Source organism: Panulirus ornatus, chromosome 18, assembly GCF_036320965.1.
Source record: "Panulirus ornatus isolate Po-2019 chromosome 18, ASM3632096v1, whole genome shotgun sequence".
Taxonomy (NCBI): Eukaryota; Metazoa; Arthropoda; class Malacostraca; order Decapoda; family Palinuridae; genus Panulirus; species Panulirus ornatus.
In genome coordinates, this window is record NC_092241.1 from 27,438,805 (window position 1) to 27,457,283 (window position 18,479).

General features: G+C 40.7%; 1 protein-coding gene and 1 long non-coding RNA gene across 2 annotated transcripts in view; one reads left to right on the forward strand and one right to left on the reverse strand.

Moving 5' to 3' along the window:
• LOC139754897 (uncharacterized) overlaps positions 1–4,763 on the reverse strand; it is a 66,027-nt gene extending 61,264 nt beyond the window's left edge. The window contains 1 exon segment of the mRNA XM_071672723.1: positions 4,075–4,763. The gene's annotated coding sequence lies outside the window, so the exon portion shown is untranslated.
• LOC139755015 (uncharacterized) overlaps positions 1–18,479 on the forward strand; it is a 146,671-nt gene that overhangs the window by 63,905 nt on the left and 64,287 nt on the right. The window lies entirely within an intron of this gene.

An 18,479-nucleotide genomic window follows, 5' to 3' on the forward strand; every position in this document is an offset into this window, starting at 1 on the left:
GTGAAAGGAGGGCAAGGAATAGAGTGAATTGGATCGATGTGGTATACCGGGGTTGACGTGCTGTCAGTGGATTGAATCAGGGCATGTGAAGCGTCTGGGGTAACCCATGGAAAGCTGTGTAGGTATGTATATTTGCGTGTGTGGACGTATGTATATGCATGTGTATGGGGGTGGGTTGGGCCATTTCTTTCGTCTGTTTCCTTGCGCTACCTCGCAAACGTCGTTTCCCTGCACCTGATTGAAACGCAGCCTTGAGGCTATAAGATCCCAATAAAAGTGGTCCTATCGTTTATATATATATATATATATATATATATATATATATATATATATATATATATATATATATATACATATATCATGCATTTACTACCGTAAACAAGCAGAGAAAGTTATCATTAAATTGCAAATAATTCTCCTGCATGAAAAGGCTACAAGCCACGCGTACACGACCACCTTGATAGTGTCGTTCTCGTATACGGTGGAGGTCGTGCTGAAGATAAGGAGCAGGTATAAAGTTATGATGGTACATGCATGTCAAATAGCACACGCGCCTCACCACAATTGTGCGTGTATACACCAGACGCTATCACAGAAGACATCACGGGTTGTTCATTAAGGAACTATTGTGAAAGTCAGCTCTGCATCCCATACATGGCTTCCATTATGACTTGGCAGTGGATTCCCATGAAAGATTATAAAAGGGGACCTATATGTCTGTGATCAGAAGGACGCAGCCTGCAAGAGTATTGGAATATAAGTATCTAGATGCCATAGCGTAACGCGTTGCCACAGACGATTCACGGACCAAAGGAGTGACGCTCACTTAAAAGAAAATAGGCCCACCGAATGAGAACAAATTACCAGCAAAATATATGTTAATACAATGATTTGAACACTTTCCAAATCTGCTTGGAGAAGGATTTCCACAGATCGGGCATTTACTAAGGGAAAACAATGACGTTATATATATCCATTGTATATTTGTCAGTCCATATTCTTAACGTGAGCGCAGTATAGCGTAGTTTTTTCTACCAGCTGCTGTTGTCGACGGGAATAGAAGCCGGGGAGAGAGCCTTCTTATTGTGCTATCCTTATCTCGGCTATCTTCAGTAGCCCCAATGCAGAGTTAAACCAACTGATAACCAGGTCATAGGCCAACAGGCTTACTGCTACCTGTTTTTCCTGTGTACTCCTATGTACTTCCTGACCTCGTAATGTCATATTATCCTGTTTTCATACCACTGTGCTAAAATTGAGACTGCTAGAAGATACATAAGAATAAATGGAACTTCATGACAATGACATTTGGCAGCATTTTTTCAATCATTACTAAAGCTCTCACCTTCTAATCTCCCGTTAGGCCAGTCATGTTGTGGTTATATGAGGGATTGATCTACTGAACAAAAAGAAGTCACCTATGTTCAATACACCTTGGTGCATAAACACCTCACCCTGTGAGATACAAAGTGGAAGGGAGAAAATTTCCGTATTTACTACAGAAGACCAACTTATCACCTAACAGGTCAACGTTAAGATCATTCACCTGCATAAGCAAAATTTTGACAGACAAAAGAGCAATATAAAGTTCAGTAGCGTCTTATAGAGAATAATCCTTGTTTAATGGAATATGAGTTTTCTATAGATGAAGGTTCGGGTGGATGCAAGATAAAGAAATCGTAATTATGGGAAGAGGTAAAAAGAAACTTCCGATAGTTACCCTGGGACCCTCACGACTTTGAAGATATTTGAGTATTGCCATTACTCATCATCTTGTACAGAAGTCAACCTTTACGTTTAGTGTAAGACTCTGGGAAAATGATGTATAGAATCAAAAGATTTAATCCGGAAAGACCAAATAACTCCAGATAAAATCTTCCTCTGAATTCCTATGAGAAAAGCGGTAAACATAGCTAGTAGAGTAAGAATTATTGATGACGAAGACAACTGAAATGCCAGTTATCTAAATGATAAAACTTAAGTTCAGTGAAAGTAACCCATCTAGCGCATGTCATTATAATTATCCCCTGTGCAACGAAAGTGTTTGTGAATTAAAACAGCGAGGGGTTGAATGAATTACTGATCAGTTATCTCTACAGGTGTCAGTCTGTTTATCGGGTAATCTACAATCCGTATTTTCAAAATCACAATCTGTCTTTACGGACATGCTTTAGATCGGTTTTATTTAATTTTCTAGACACAGAAATCTGTTTTATGGATTCTTCCTAGTGTTTTCGCGCTCAAAATACTATAGTCTTAAGCGTATATAAAACCTACAAGTGTATATAATATTCAACCATTGGTTTGTCCATAATCTATCCATCAAACTCAGCCCTAACGAGAATCTTAAAAGTTAGAAATGAATAACACATCCAAGTGGGTTAAGCCCTTGACCCCCTTGGCTTCCTTGTGAGTCGGGGCGGCGGGGTGAGAGGTGGGGGTAACTGAGGTAGACAGACCAGTGAGCAGGTGGGACTGTCCCCACCCGACGATTATCAAATCCACGGGTGTCAGCTGCCTGCCTCAGTTTCCTTCTTGTCTTAGCTTGTCATTTCGCCTGGATTCAAAGAGAAAATCAATGCCTTCTTCAACATTGGGTATGACTAAGGTATGTATATGGAGTTAGCAGGGGTCAGGCTATAAGACAGATGAAGATGACGTGAGGAACTGGTGTGTGGGGTGGAAGGTTTTACCCTCTGGCTATGACAGATGTATAGCTAGCTAGACATGACCTCCAGCTGATTATGGTTAAGAGCTCGTAGACTCTGAGGGAAGAAAGTAATCTTAAGATAATTACAGCTGAATGCATTTGCAGCTAATGGCCAGTCAGACTGCACTTCGTAAGTGTCTTTCTCTATGGCAAGAAACTGTTATAATTACATGGGAAATAATCTTACCCGAGGCAAGATGTCAGCAGGGAACTATAATTTCTATTATATGAATAGCATTATAGTTCTTACCGATTACAGTGACCTGACTGGTTGCTGAAGGTGATGAGTAAATGTAAGGCATGTGACTTTCATTTTTCGCAAACGAGTCAACAAAGATAAAGGAAGCGAAGTGATTGCTGTTATTTTGTATCATGATTGGGTCTACAAGAACATTTATATTTCTTAGGATTGGTATTAATCTACAGAACCTAATATTTGAAAAAGAACTCGGTTTAACAAATGTCTTGGTGCACATCATCATAAGTACTAATATATTTCTAGATAAGTAAAGTAAGAGAAGATAATGTCATATGACAGACACCTATCTATAATTCAGTCAATATAGATGTGTAAAAGTAGCTATTGTTGCGTATCGTTTAGGTTGATGCATATAAGCTGTCCTTGGTTTGTTGTCAGACAAAGATAGTTTAAGAATATGTAAACAAATTGGAACACAAACAGCATCAAATTTCTAATTCACAGAATTAGGCCATATTTAGTACATGTTCCCTGGGAATGAGTGAATGAGCATGACAGAGTTAGAATTGGAAGAAGAACATCCGTAGAGTCTAACGCGCATATATATATATATATATATACTTCCCCCACCACCCACACACACCCTCCCTCATCTCTCCTCCCATCCCAGCCGTTCCCCATGTGCGGGAGGTGTCTTGGTGCTGGGTCTCCTTGAATGATGTTTGGCTTTGCCGTTACGGCTTCCCTAGTGGTTTCCCTCAGTGCAAGGCTTACCAATATACGTAAGTCACTGATCGTTTTTTTTGTCATTTTCCTTGTGTCTCCGCCGGCATTTAAGTCATTCTCGTCTGTACTGTAATTTGTTAAGTTTACCGCTATCTCATAGATACGAATCCTTGACATAATGCCCCGTATTATTTCCCGAACATTTGATCGGACTTGTATCTTCGCTAATATAGAATTCGCAAAGAGTTTGCGTTGGAGACAGTGTTCTGACCTTGAGTAATTCTCATGAAGCTGTCAGCATGCAACAGGCCTTATGAACATGACTTGGCAAGTAATCTTAGAGAGAATGTGCGATTATTTTCCCCCGGAGAAAATTGTTGATAAGTTTCACAATTATAGATTCTTAAGAACTCAATAATGGTTTCTGAATCGTTCTTACCTTATTGTGGCCGCGAATGGAGGACAAAAACATCGTGGGGCATTATTGCAATCCTTATAGTTTTGTATTCTTCTTGCAGTGTGACTTAAGTACGAGGAATCAACACTGAGGTTGATTGTTAGGCCACAACATTCTATTGAAGGCTTGAAACTGTTCTGTATTAATACTAATTACTTTTGACTTTTTTTTTTTACACTTCTAGAGTTTTACATCACAGTGTTATAGAAGTATGTCAATCATGTAAATGATGCTTAGCAGCTTTCGGTAGAACTAAGGGATCTTCGCGTGAATTCACCTGATTTACAGCGTACGAGAGATTATACAAGATTCGGTTTCATATCGCTTTGAAATTATGAAGATTAAAATACTTGAGAAACTGTTGCGTCTGTTGACATGCAAACGAACTACAATTGCAGGAATTCACAAATTTATCTCTCCTCGAATTGCCAGTATTTCAAATATTTAATGTGTTACCTCTAATTAGATTATCATTTTCTCTCTCATCTGAAATTCCATCGCAACACGCTATCCTTAGGGTTTCTCCCAGCTAATGCCGATAGATTTTGAGATCCTCCAGAGATCGAGTCTCTTACCAGCAAGTAATCCAACGATAACTGAGGCACTGACACACGGAGAGGCTCGGCTCAGTGTAGCTGCGAGAGCAACCGTAACGCGCGACTGGCCGAGCGAACGGCTGCCACGCAACTGCGAGAGGAGAAAGGGGGGAACCCCACGGTACGCCCTGGAGTACGCCAGCCGCTTTGGCCCGCCCCTTTAGCCTTGCCCCGCAACCACATCACTCCCGGTGATCAAACCACCTCCGTTTCCCGTGAACCGCCCTGTCCTACCATTACGCTACCCTCGATACGTCATCAGGCATCCACGCCGCTAAATGCACATAATTATCGCTGTTAAAACTTTTAGTTCATCACTTTTTTTCTGTTGTCTAGCACTGAATGAGGCCCTTTTTACATAATCACTTTTTAAGGACAAGAAAGATCTTCCATGGAGTGCTAAAGCATTGGCGTAAGACTCAGGGCTTACAAATGATGGAGTAAGAGGGTGTGTACTGTTGCAGTGATGTTCCGCCTCCACATCCTCCTTCCATTCCACCAAGACGCCCAGGACCGACAGTGTGACGTCATCAAGGATCCTGTCCCAGTCCTCCCCAGCCCCCTTATCCCCTCCTCGTAACTCGATCCCCACCAGCAGCACACACTCGTCCGCTAGACCTGCCTGCCTGCCTCACCGCGTCTGATGCACCCATCCCGTCATTCCTCCGTCAGAAACAGCCGCTGCTGTTTCGGTCACCCTATCAACCGTTCCAGACTCATTGCCTCAGTATTAAGAACAGAATCGACATTTACCACTACCATAGATTATCATTTGTGTATGTAACTGTCATTTTCATTATTTACAGTATGAGAAATATGTAAGTCTGTCATGAGGCTAAAAATCACGTAGTCTGCAATGGATATGTGTAACGCGTATCGGTAATCTATAAGAACCTCCGTCTACTTTTCAAGGTTTCTTTGATTAACCCTGCGCAGCTAACAGACCCGATTAAGCCTTTTATGGTTATCGACACAAGTATCCACCTCTTACATACGAGCACTCCCTTAGCTACATTCATCTTTGTCACTGATTACAAATAACGTTACTTGTAATCAGTCCTTACAATAATCAGCTTTCCACTGTATCGCCACCAAGTAGTACTATACCGCCTTCAGTACCTAAACCTATTCGCTGCTGAAATCTGGTCTGGATCCCATATCATCAGTAATGTGCTCCACGTCCTTTCCTTGAGCGATCCCTCACATTCTCTCAGAGTTCAGTCCAGGATCTTTGTATCATAAAGATAAGATTAGATCATAGTTTCTTGCACGTTAGATACTTTTTCTTTGCCACTACTGGGTAAAGTCCCAATGACTGAAGTGTTTAACATCTAATCATTTGATTTCTCGACATCTTTATTCTTGGTAGAATGTCAACTGTGTGGAAGAAATGCACCATTACTTGCCTTCAGTAACACCTCCCTTGTTGAAGTATGGGTAAAACATTGTAAATGGAGTGGAAATGTTATCTGGAAATCTATACTCCAGTGGCCTTGATCTAACGCTGGGTGGCATTAACCTGACTCAACAAACCCCATCAGCTCCTCAAAAATGCTTCTGAATAAAGAGTATCCCTGTGAGTTGCTCCCCCAACTCATATCACCGGTTCGTGTCTTGCGACCGTGCAAGACCAATAATCATCAGCATTACCTCATATTCTGGGAGTGGGCTGATAACCCTGAAAGCATATAACTGAATGGTTTTATTTCTATAGTCTTTTTACTCTATACTAAATACGTCAATCAGTATCCAAGGTTATGGCAATGATACGCTTTTGGAGATTTCAACGTGATGAGATAGTGATCCAATTATACCTTCGCCTAGAAAAAAAGTCTGCAATAGCGAATATCAAGATGCTTGGATGTAGATTTGCTACTTATCACTATTCAACGTGTATGTGATTTGGTGAATTTCTTTTGGCAAAGTGATTAGATATTTCACTGAGGGCATCATCTAAAGGATGTATAGATACTTGTGTACAACGTGGTCCTCACTATACATCGAAGAAAACTGATCTCATTTACAACATTATTATCTATAATGCGTCACTTTTAAGACACAAGCCTGAGCCATGTATATCAACACTATCTTACTAATCTTTCTTTGACAAGTGAGAATCTTGATATATATATATATATATATATATATATATATATATATATATATATATATATATATATATTTTTTTTTTTTTTTATACTTTGTCGCTGTCTCCCGCGTTTGCGAGGTAGCGCAAGGAAACAGACGAAAGAAATGGCCCAACCCCCCCCCCCCATACACATGTACATACACACGTCCACACACGCAAATATACATACCTACACAGCTTTCCATGGTTTACCCCGGACGCTTCACATGCCTTGATTCAATCCACTGACAGCACGTCAACCCCTGTATACCACATCGCTCCAATTCACTCTATTCCTTGCCCTCCTTTCACCCTCCTGCATGTTCAGGCCCCGATCACACAAAATCCTTTTCACTCCATCTTTCCACCTCCAATTTGGTCTCCCACTTCTCCTCGTTCCCTCCACCTCCGACACATATATCCTCTTGATCAATCTTTCCTCACTCATTCTCTCCATGTGCCCAAACCATTTCAAAACACCCTCTTCTGCTCTCTCAACCATGCTCTTTTTATTTCCACACATCTCTCTTACCTTTACGTTACTTACTCGATCAAACCACCTCACACCACATATTGTCCTCAAACATCTCATTTCCAGCACATCCATCCTCCTGCGCACAACTCTATCCATAGCCCACGCCTCGCAACCATACAACATTGTTGGAACCACTATTCCTTCAAACATACCCATTTTTGCTTTCCGGGATAATGTTCTCGACTTCCACACATTCTTCAAGGCTCCCAGAATTTTCGCCCCCTCCCCCACCCTATGATCCACTTCCGCTTCCATGGTTCCATCCGCTGCCAGATCCACTCCCAGATAACTAAAACACTTCACTTCCTCCAGTTTTTCTCCATTCAAACTCACCTCCCAATTGACTTGACCCTCAACCCTACTGTACCTAATAACCTTGCTCTTATTCACATTTACTCTTAACTTTCTTCTTCCACACACTTTACCAAACTCAGTCACCAGCTTCTGCAGTTTCTCACATGAATCAGCCACCAGCGCTGTATCATCAGCGAACAACAACTGACTCACTTCCCAAGCTCTCTCATCCCCAACAGACTTCATACTTGCCCCTCTTTCCAAGACTCTTGCATTTACCTCCCTAACAACCCCATCCATAAACAAATTAAACAACCATGGAGACATCACACACCCCTGCCGCAAACCTACATTCACTGAGAACCAATCACTTTCCTCTCTTCCTACACGTACACATGCCTTTACTCTCGATGAAAACTTTTCACTGCTTCTAACAACTTGCCTCCCACACCATATATTCTTAATACCTTCCACAGAGCATCTCTATCAACTCTATCATATGCCTTCTCCAGATCCATAAATGCTACATACAAATCCATTTGCTTTTCTAAGTATTTCTCACATACATTCTTCAAAGCAAACACCTGATCCACACATCCTCTACCACTTCTGAAACCACACTGCTCTTCCCCAATCTGATGCTCTGTACATGCCTTCACCCTCTCAATCAATACCCTCCCATATAATTTACCAGGAATACTCAACAGACTTATACCTCTGTAATTTGAGCACTCACTCTTATCCCCTTTGCCTTTGTACAATGGCACTATGCACGCATTCCGCCAATCCTCAGGCACCTCACCATGAGTCATACATACATTAAATAACCTTACCAACCAGTCAACAATACAGTCACCCCCTTTTTTAATAAATTCCACTGCAATACCATCCAAACCTGCTGCCTTGCCGGCTTTCATCTTCCGCAAAACTTTTACTACCTCTTCTCTGTTTACCAAATCATTTTCCCTAACCCTCTCACTTTGCACACCACCTCGACCAAAACACCCTATATCTGCCACTCTGTCATCAGACACATTCAACAAACCTTCAAAATACTCATTCCATCTCCTTCTCACATCACCGCTACTTGTTATCACCTCCCCATTTACGCCCTTCACTGAAGTTCCCATTTGCTCCCTTGTCTTACGCACCCTATTTACCTCCTTCCAGAACATCTTTTTATTCTCCCTAAAATTTACTGATAGTCTCTCACCCCAACTCTCATTTGCCCTTTTTTTCACCTCTTGCACCTTTCTCTTGACCTCCTGTCTCTTTCTTTTATACTTCTCCCACTCAATTGCATTTTTTCCCTGCAAAAATCGTCCAAATGCCTCTCTCTTCTCTTTCACTAATACTCTTACTTCTTCATCCCACCACTCACTACCCTTTCTAAACAGCCCACCTCCCACTCTTCTCATGCCACAAGCATCTTTTGCGCAATCCATCACTGATTCCCTAAATACATCCCATTCCTCCCCCACTCCCCTTACTTCCATTGTTCTCACCTTTTTCCATTCTGTACACAGTCTCTCCTGATACTTCTTCACACAGGTCTCCTTCCCAAGCTCACTTACTCTCACCACCTTCTTCACCCCAACATTCACTCTTCTTTTCTGTAAACCCATACTAATCTTCACCTTAGCCTCCACAAGATAATGATCAGACATCCCTCCAGTTGCACCTCTCAGCACATTGACATCCAAAAGTCTCTCTTTCGCACGCCTGTCAATTAACACGTAATCCAATAACGCTCTCTGGCCATCTCTCCTACTTACATAAGTATACTTATGTAAGTATTCCCAATCGTCAGCCCTTTTTCAGCACATAAATCTACAAGCTCTTCACCATTTCCATTTACAACACTGAACACCCCATGCATACCAATTATTCCCTCAACTGCCACATTACTCACCTTTGCATTCAAATCACCCATCACTATAGCCCGGTCTCGTGCATCAAAACCGCTAACTCACTCATTTAGCTGCTCCCAAAACACTTGCCTCTCATGATCTTTCTTCTCATGCCCAGGTGCATATGCACCAATAATCACCCACCTCTCTCCATCAACTTTCAATTTTACCCATATTAATCGAGAATTTACTTTCTTACATTCTATCACATACTCCCACAACTCCTGTTTCAGGAGTATTGCTACTCCTTCCCTTGCTCTTGTCCTCTCACTAACCCCTGACTTCACTCCCCAGACATTTCCAAACCACTTATATATCATGAGGATGAATCATTTGCTCCATGATCTCTGAACTGGCACTGGTTTCTTCTGTTCCTGTTTTACATCTATTCAATTTATAACATGAAGGAATTCTGTGAAGTTTGGGTTAGTCTGAAAATCTTTTATATGTCCCACCAAAAAAGTAAATGTATAAACATACGAAAAATGGGGAAATCGACAGCTTCGACATTTGATTTGTTACACCCGTTTACATTCCTCTGTTATTTTGGCACTTACCATGCTACATCATCTATGGCTAATATTCCTCCATCATCAATGGTACAGTCAGTAACAAAGCTCTTCAGGCACATTTTCACATGAAAATCAGCAATTACTCATTGTTTATCTTGGGATCACAACACTTCTATTTACAAAATATCGTTGTAAGTGTACATTAAGATTAAATTTCTAATCGTGAAAATTGCACCTTCGAAGTATTACACTCCTTCACTGTAAATACCACCCATGTAACTCAATTCTTTCGTTCTCTAGCAACTTTAATTCATCACACCACCACTCACTAGCCTTTTTGAATCTGCCCATCTCCCACCTCCTGCATGCCACATGCATCTCCCACCTATGTCAGCGCTGCTTTCCTAATTACCCTATATTCCTCACCCACACCATTAGCTTCGTTTACTCTCACGTTTTGCTATTTCTTATAAAAGTCTCTTTTCCAGGCTCCTGCTATTCTACCACTACACGCAGGGAATGCAGAGGAATTCTTTCATCCTTACCCAGTATATATATATATATATATATATATATATATATATATATATATATATATATATATATATATATATATATATATCCCTGGGGATAGGGGAGAAAGAATACTTCCCACGTATTCCCTGCGTGTCGTAGAAAGCGACTAAAAGGGGAGGGAGCGGGGGGCTGGAAATCCTCCCCTCTCGTTTTTTTTTTTTTTTTAATTTTCCAAAAGAAGGAACAGAGAATTGGGCCAGGTGAGGGTATTCCCTCAAAGGCCCAGTCCTCTGTTCTTAACGCTACCTCGCTAATGCGGGAAATGGTGAATAGTTTGAAAGAAAGATATATATACATATATATATATATATATATATATATATATATATATATATATATATATATATATACATACATACATACATACATATATGTGTGTGTGTGTGTGTGTGCGTGTAGCACTTTTGTTCTTATCTTTGCTCTTCAGCAGATAAGCATTTTATCAGCTGTATACCAGAGGACATTTTCTACTTTCCTTAGCATTCTCTGTTGTCTCATCTTTAATTCTTATCGTACTTTACTATGACTTTTTTTTATCATAATTAGTAACAGACAATTATCAACTCATGTGGAGCGGAACATATAAAACACAGCATAAAGATAAGTATTAGGTTATCATTATTTCCAAATTAACTGCAGTAGATATACACTTCAATAGGTGAATTTATGGGTAATAATTCAGGCGTCGTCTTTATATCACAATTATCGCCCCAGGTAGCCAGCATCCACGGCAGAGGAACGAGGATCCTACTCTCGTATCCAGTTTTAAAACAACGGCTTGGTTATTACTGGATGAAATCGGTGCATAAACACGACCCGGTAACGGCGACGAGGGTGTGAGTCGCGAAGCTTATCACTGGAGAGTCCAGCTGATAAGATTAAAGTGGTTAGTTACTGATGATAGTCGCAATGCCTTATTTTCTTTTTTTAATGTTGGTGAAGGCAAATTTTGGCTCAGCCAAAGTAAAATCATCTGTTTTTGTGAGATTCGAATATCTTATGGAGTTTTTTCCTTTTTTTCGTTTAATCATATTTTGAGTTCGACACACTACATACCACTTGTATGTTAACACAGATATTGATATATTCAACTTCGACATACACGAAAATGCTGTCTTAGTTGTAGACACCTGATCATTAAATATAGACTCATCATCAAAGCATATGCGTAATCAATGAGAATATCAGTTCTAAAAAGCTTCCTACACACACTTGAAAAAACCACTTATGCCTTCCTGTCATGAATCCAAGTATAATCCAAGCAGCTTTTCCCTTATGGATGTCCGTTTAGTCGAAGAGTTCTATAAGGTCTCCTCAATCTGAGAGCTTAGGCCAAGTGAGCAGGGAGTTGCATCATGAACAGTGTCGGACGTTGTAAACTTAATTATTAATCATGAGATATCTTAGGAATCCTCGTGGCTTGATTTGTTGAACCTGATTACGCATGAGCTTCGTAGAATGCCCGACACCCACAATTTCAGTTCAACATCCCGTTCCAGAAGCCTTATCTCATCAACTACACCATTATTACCCCATGGGAATTGAGATATATGTTGTTGCCAAACGAAATGCATGTCTAGAAATATGCCTTTCAGTCAAATTCATACGGGAAACGGATGCATCTTTAGGATATGCTTTGGGATGAGCCTTTGGGAATGATGTGGACAAATCAGACTCGTCTCTTCGTTTAGCTCTTCAGTCTAAGCTCTTTAGCTGCTGAGCGGCGCCTAGGAAGCTCTACCTCACCCACTGTGTTTCATGATGGGTGGGGCTATGATGGTATGTGGGTGGTGACACTCACAAGCCGTTATCAAGGGTGATAACGCCTTCATCGTTTTTCAAGGTGGTAACGTCAAAAAACTTTCCTGCGGAAGGTGGCGGCGTCCATATGCGTTGTGAGTCTGGTACTGTTTATTGCTGTTGCATTATACAGCCATGTTGCTGTAAAGGCGGTATCTTCCATGTGTTATAGGTACAGATATTTCTACAGACTTGATACAACCTTTCTCTCGTACAGTCATGTATAAGCTCAGATGTTTAAATTATTCAACACGTAAAACCTGACCATCTTTAAATTTCTTTCATTCAAATATCACGGTACATTTATCATTCCTGCGAATGATTTCAGAATGGTTAATCTAATTAGTAATCTCATGCATATCTTAAACATCAGTATCGTACGGACATAATCTCGTTTTCCCGTGCTGTGTGTAAGGATGAAATGCTGATGCGTAGTATATCAATGACAGCGAAAGCCACATCGGCAAACCCGAGACATAGAGCACTTTCCACCCTGAAAGAACCTCTGTCTGCCACTTGAAGCTGGTGGAATATGATAACCTGCGTAAGAAGATATCGTTGTATGTACAAAATGATTGGTATAGTCAGCCTCACTATTACAAATGCACATTGGATTCATAAGCGCAGATGGCAAAGGGAAATACTACGTCAGATTCATCGCGTCGGAACTAACAGTTGTCATACGACGGTACTGGGGATATGATCGTAGAATTACATTGAATATCACGTTACTTGCGAACACAGAACACGACCCTGACAATAATTCTGATCTACGTATACTAAGCATCAATCATTTCTAAGGGGATATGCTTATATGAGTGTCATATTACAACAGTTTTCATTACAGCTTTTGAAACAAAAAAACAAAAAATCTCGTACTTTTGAAGGAAAATAAATTCTAATGAATTTCCTGCAAGACTTTTTCTTTAGGATTTGATGATAATCACACGTTTATGACTGACCTCCCCCTAAAAGAAAAGAAAAATTCCCCCGGTGCTGTACTGCAATTCCTCCGGTGCTGTACTGCAATTCCTCCGGTGCTGTACTGCAATTCCCCCGGTGCTGTACTGCATTTCCCCCGGTGCTGTACTGCAATTCCTCCGGTGCTGTACTGTAATTCCTCCGGTGCTGTACTGCAATTCCCCCGGTGCTGTACTGCATTCATCAGGGAGAGAGGGTGGGAGGTGTTGCGGAATAATGTATTCCTGACTAGGGGTGAAATACCGTCTATGTGGCAAGAATCAGCAACAAGTCTCCCCCAAGGCTGTCATTTACAGAGCATGATTTGCAAGAGGCAGAGAAGCGTGCAGAGTTGATTAAGACGAGTTGAACAGTAATTACCGTGTTCCTAGCATTACCAACACACTCAACCCTTACCTTCCAATGCGTACGTGGCTCTGCCTCCGCATGTAAGTGAATAATACGACAACTCCTTTGTCATTAATACCTATCGCTGTATAGCTATGCACCTGGATCTTGAGGGGAAACATACGAAAATATACAAGGAAATATCATGTCTAAAGAAAAAAGAATCATGGTAGTCACATTGAAGACAAAATGAATGGTAAAATGAATAAACCGATCAGAAAATCGCGCATTTTCATACACAAAAGAGCTCTAATACCTCAGTTTATCTTGTGGAGCCACTGATATTGATGCTTTGATGTCCAGCGCTCAAAAATGTCAATATTTTTTATCTTATATTGATTTTTCTTATACTGTATAAAACTCAGCATTTAACTGGACACTGGCGACAGTCATTCTGGCTTTCTTCAGCCAACTGACAATACGTCACCCACTATATAGCACATAGAACCAGTTCATTCTATTCTGTGGACGCCTGTTGCCCTCCTGAATGTTTACGAAATGATACCACAAAGCTTCTTTCACTCCACATTTCTGTCTCCTCCTTAGTCTACTAACCTCCTCGCTCCCTACACCTCTGACACTTAGATAACCTTAGTCAGACTTCCATCCCTCACCCTTTCCATACGACGGAATTATTTCACCACATCCTGGTCGACCCTCTAAGATACATTGTGCAGACTACCACACTCATCCCTCACACCGTCAGACCTTACACGATCAACACTTCTCGCACCAATATCATCATTCAGCATGCCATGTCTAACACATTCGCCACCTTCCTCTTCCATTGCTTTTAAGTTGTTACCCACCATTCAGTACTCAACAATGTACTGCAGTACTACAACGCTGTTGCGATAACTGTTATGTTGAAACGTATCCACTTAAGCCCCAACAGACGATGATCTCTCGTATATAAAGATACATATACATATTATATACATATATATATATATTATCCCTGGGGATAGAGGAGAAAGAATACTTCCCACGTATTCCCTGCAAGTCGTAGAAGGCGACTAAAAGGGGAGGGAGCGGGTGGCTGGAATCCTCTCCTCTCTTTTTTTCTTAATTTTCCAAAAGAAGGAAGAGAGAAGGGGGCCAGGTGAGGATATTCCCTCAAAGGCCCAGCCCTCTGTTCTTAACGCTACCTTGCTAACGCGGGAAATGGCGAATAGTATGAAAGAAAAAGATATATATACATATATATATATATATATATATATATATATATATATATATATATATATATATATATAGATAGATAGATAGATAGATAGATAGATATATGTCGTCTATATGCATAATTACCTCAGGATCAATTTCCATGAGACCCTCTGCATTACCCTGTTCCCATTTCTAAGGGCTCCTGCAGCCTAAGGTAACGCTACATACAGTAATAGGGAAATGCTTACCCCTTGGGAATTAGGTGCGCGCGTGCGCGCGTGTGTGTGTGTGTAGATAGATTTATGAATAAATAAAGAACGGTCTATTGAATTTATGCAGCCATTCGGATGAAAGTACAGTTATTACAAATATTACAGAACTGGGAGGTCATAATAGTTATTGAATAACTAATCATATCATAGCTTAAGATTAAGGTGGGGCAGGATATTTCAGTAAACTAACATGTTTAAGTGATCATATGTGCAGGGAGTAATTAACGAGGATATAGTGTAAATAAATGACGTAAAGTGAATAAAGATACTAATAAACAAAAAAAAAAAACCTGTGAAGGAATATATCAATGAATGAGAAAAAAAATATTTAATGATATGCAACTGTGACCACTAGTGTGTCAATCTACAAGTCCTAAAATTCTTTCCTGGGTAAATTTCTGATATTCGTCTTGTTTCATATGCCTAAGACTGGACACTGACAAACTTCTATAAGTACAATGTGTTATAGAAATTTGGATGAAGATACGTATCACCTTCAGACTAAATCTTGAAAAAAATGAAAGCAAATATACTGGAAACCGAATACCAAGCTAGGCAAGAATTTTGAAAAGCACGATGACTAAATATGAGCGACCAGATCTATAAGACGACTGGTGGAAAAGGGTTAAGTTGAGTTTACAATAAATGGAGGAATTCCGCACAGAGAAATAGAGGAAGAATCATCTGAAGCCACAAGGCTAGAGAAATTGTTTGAAACTATTGGAGAACAGGATCTAAACGTAACACATTCGGTGGGGTAAATAAGAATACTGAGGAATCAGATCAAAGATCACGAAAGGTTGCGTCAAACGTGAGTGTAAATTAGGGAATTGAAAAGTATGAACAGATTGTGTGATCATGGTATGAAATCAGGTAAGGGGACTTAAAAGGAAGGTAACTAGAGGAAAGGAGACCCAGTAAATGAAAAAGAATAGAGAAATACATTACATTGTTTGTCTTTAGATATCCATAAGATAGATCAACTAGATGTAATGCCCTTAACACAGAGGTGAGGAGACTCGAAAGGAATGTAACCAGAAGAAAGAAGACTCTGTAAATGAAAAAGATCAAGGACTTGTGTCAGATGGGCTGTCTCTGGATGGCCATAAGACTGAGCAACAAGAGGCATTACCCTTACGACAGAGACCAGTAACAGATGGTCGGAAGCAGTTGGAAAATCTGAAGCTAATGAAGAGAAAAGAGATACACAAAGGGATATCAAAAAATTAGAAGCGCAGAGTACTCAAGATCGATGGTTCTTTGCAAAGAGGAAAATCTAAAATAAAGCCAGAAGCTTGAAGGATGACGAGTCAATACTAACGGATATAACGGGAGAGTGAGTGACAACCAAAATTAAAATGATTGGCGCAGGAGGCTCATACACAGAAATTGCTCATGATTTTTAAACTGGAAGGTAATCACATTCCAGACCAAGAAGAGTGAGTGGAGGAGGAAGGAATGCTGATTAGAAGACCACTAGAGACTATAGGCACGCCAGTAGCAGTTACTCTGATGAAACAAAGGAGGTGAATTAGTGGACACATCCAAGAGAAGAGGCAATGACCAATTAATGGTTACGTTCTATTAGGATTTATGTAGTCAAGAGGTAGTTAGATTAACTACGAAACTTGTGTATTATGAGTAGTTCCGGAGAGAGAGAGAGAGAGAGAGAGAGAGAGAGAGAGAGAGAGAGAGAGAGAGAGAATATATGCCATCATCATGATAGTGAAAGACAATGAATTTCCTTTCAATTATGATTCTCTCGAGAAATCGTGTAGATTCAACATACAAACGGCTAAGCGTACATGAAAAGCAATTTCAAAACTTGTTAGTTAAAGTTGTACTATACTTGACTCAGTATCACGGTTCCTTGAACACAAACCTTAACAACATCGGGAGGAAAAGGCACAAAGTCGACGTTCTCGCTACATCACGACGCCCACACAATGTCTTTACAGGCAGGTGGTTCAGGCTAATGATTTAATGAAGGCAGTTTTACCCTGGGTGGCGCAGGTTCACGGAACGGTCAGCGAGGCGCACATCTGTTGTTAGTAACCGACGATGGTAGTCTTCTGATGTCGGCGATCAGTTTCCCTTCGCATAGTCTTGGTTATTAATCCAGAATCACCGGTGGACACTCGCGGGGAAGGTGAGGCTGAGATAGGCTGGCGGATGTGTAGATAGGTTAGTGAGGTTACGCAGATTGAGGTTAACAATATGTAAGAAGGACGCGCTGTAGATGAAAGCTGCTAGGTCTATTTCTTTTAAAGCAAGTCATGATAAGAGCAGGTATTAAGGATTATCTATGGGTCTGTAGAGGACTGGCAAGAAGGTCGGGTGGTGTCAAAGTAGGTCAGGAAGAAGAGACACGTTTGTAGGTTAGATGGGAAATTTTGAAGTGATGGAAGGTCGGCAAGCATGTAGGGAGGGGTATCGAGGTGAAGAGGATTGGTGTCTGTATTAGAAAATCAGCCAACCCGCAGGGAGGATACGAAGGAAGGTCAGCAGAGATCCGGGGAGGTCAGTAGATGAGTATGGCGGATATAAAGTGGTGACTAGTAACAGTGGTTATGAAGGAGGTTCAGCCTTGTTGGTACGTGTGCAGGGAGAATTGCAGGCATAGTGCGTGTGTTGAGGAAGGCTGACACGTGTGTAGGGATTTTATTAAGCTGAGCAGGAGTGGCAGGTGTGTACAAAGGCCAGCAGATGTTCAGGGAATTTATGACGTGGAGTTCTGTGGGGAGACTCTGTCGTAGAGAATAAATGGACCTGAAGAAGACTACAAGGTCAAGGAAGTCTTCCAGCTTGTGTTTTGAGAAGGTACGAGACTAAGACGGGTCACTAGCGAGGATGACAGATCCGATGGGAGGCTATGAGGTAAAATAATGTTGACAGATAACTCTCAATGAGCCTCGAATGACTCACCAACAGTTACGGTCAGTACTCCCACTACTTTTATACACAGTGGCTTCAGTTACATAAATGCTGACCACTGGAAGAAATGGGACTTGCTACTACGATTAATGATTTGTTTTTCTTCGCTCTTTATGTTGAAGGCTCCAGTCACAGACAAAAGTCCACATCAAGCCCGGGCCCTAATGGAAATATAGAGAGAATTATGAAACAAACACGAAAGAAAAAGGAAAGTATTTACGAATTTTTGAGAAAGTTAGAAACCTGTCATAGGTATTGGGGAAGACATGAGAAGGTTACTTTTGAAGTTATTGTTAAT